At 34.3% G+C, this 2,016-nt stretch overlaps 1 protein-coding gene across 3 annotated transcripts in view; it reads right to left on the bottom strand.

Moving 5' to 3' along the window:
* Positions 1-1,765, bottom strand: part of LOC128704153 (methyltransferase-like protein 27) — a 111,157-nt gene extending 109,392 nt beyond the window's left edge. Inside the window, exon 1 of one of the 3 annotated variants that reach the window (XM_070099018.1) lies at positions 1,461-1,765. The gene's annotated coding sequence lies outside the window, so the exon portion shown is untranslated. The remainder of the gene's footprint in view (positions 1-1,460) is intronic. The other 2 variants (XM_070099019.1, XM_070099017.1) reach the window with 2 other exon arrangements.
* Between the last annotated feature and the right edge of the window lie 251 nt (positions 1,766-2,016).

Genomic DNA, 2,016 nt, shown 5'->3' with positions numbered 1-2,016 from the left:
TCATTGGAAATATGGCTTAAAGAGATATTTGGAAGGGCAGGTTTCAGTGGGGTTTATCCAGTACAAGAGATTGAGGGCATCAAAGTGCAACTGATGGAAATGCAGAATGCAAGATTTGATGGTGAGAGATTGAGAAGTGGATGGAAGTGGTGTTTTCATCGGTATAATGAATTATATGGAATTCAAACTGCTCGAATTTTAGCACTGTTTAACATTAGTGATGTGTTCCTGAGAGGCGAGAGGGGGCTTATCAATTCGATTAGGTGCTATAATGTTCTATTATCAACCTTAGTGTGTGAAAGAGCAAGTCAGAAATTGCTCCGAAACTTGTCAATAAACTTCGATATCTTGTTGTACATGATAATACGTGTTTACTAATATAAATCTGGGTATATTTAATACAAGTATGTGTTTCAATATCTAGTGTACTGTTATAATATTAGTTGACATTCTTCACTGTTGTGAAGTTGTGTAAACATTTATATATTGTCCTAAAGTGTAATTGTTGTTAGTATTTTATAAGTTCTTTGAACAGTTATAAGATGTTGTGAAGTCTAGTGCAAGTGTCTTATTTTTTTTTTTTTTTTTGCACTGTGGTAAAGGAGGGGAAGTATGTAAGTCATTCCGATGGAATCACAATCACATGTAATACATGTGTATATAGAAGTCATTATTTGGAGGTACCACCTCTAGAACTGTAATAGGGACCCTCATCCTCAGAGAAAAGAATAAACTTGCTTCAGGGAAAACTCAATGTTCTTCCTGAAGCTGTTTGAGAATTTTCTCCTACCATCCCCTATATTTTATATATATTTTGTTTAAAGACAAAATACATTGACAAAACATTCACAAAAAATACGATAGAAAGTCATTATTTTGTATTAATTCTTAGGTAAATTTCATGTCAAGTATATTTAAAATTTACATGCATATTGTAATATATTTTGAATGATACAAAGTATATTGTTGTGTAATCTTGTATTTCGTAAAAGGATAAAAAGCATAGGATGAGGGATATTTTGTCAGCTCAAAGGTAAATGTGTTTGTGTATTGCAAATATGAAAATTCTTTTTTTTTCTGTGGAGAACTAGATGAGGGTTCTTATATTTATTAAAGTATTGCAATGTTTTAAAATAAAACAATAAAGTATGGAGTACATGAAACTGTAAAAGTAAATGTTCGTCCTTGTGGTTTAGCGCAACTTTTTGAGTATATTAATAACAATAGAGTACAAGAATTGAACAATAATACATTGCAACATTTCCACCACTAAAAGATTCACCCTTTATTTTTGCTGTCTAGATTGATGTAAAAGCTGTTCAGTTATAGGAACATTAAGTGACATCAGATTCATGAAATTATATAAATTATATTATGCATCGTTACTTTTAACATTTTTCATGACAAATGACATGACATAAATATAAAAGACAGTAGATGTATATAGAATTTATATTTACCTCTAACAGAGGGGCAAATGCAGACGACAGTCAGAGGTGCAGATGGCAGCTAGGAGAAGTGCAAGTGTTGAGGGAAGCCAGCAGAGGTGTGGATATAGAACGAGCAGTACTGCAACTGAAGCGTGCAGTCACCAGAGCTTCTAATGTAGAGGGCAACCAGATGTTACACAAAAGTCGAAGGTAGCCGGCAGAGGTACAGGTGTAGAGGGCAGCCAGCAGAGGTGTTTGTGTGAAGCACAGAGAGCAAGAGGTACAGACGTGAGGAACCGTAGCTTATGTATCAAAGAGGGTGGTGCTGAGCATTAGTTAAGATAGTGTGTGATAACATACACACACGTCTTTCTGTTTACAAAGGACATTCGACGTTGCCATCTCACTACATGTTATTTACACAATCATAAACCTCTCTAACAGATTTTGGTAATACTGAAACACGACCTAGATAACGTCTTATAAATAGAGAATATATGAAATGGATCACGTCTACTCGTTGATGCAAACGATTTTCATCCGTAGATTTCTAAAACAGTTGTATGTGATTTCGAGTCTTGCCACA

Source organism: Cherax quadricarinatus, chromosome 66 (assembly GCF_038502225.1).
Source record: "Cherax quadricarinatus isolate ZL_2023a chromosome 66, ASM3850222v1, whole genome shotgun sequence".
Taxonomy (NCBI): Eukaryota; Metazoa; Arthropoda; class Malacostraca; order Decapoda; family Parastacidae; genus Cherax; species Cherax quadricarinatus.
This window is presented reverse-complemented; position numbering and strand designations above follow the sequence as displayed.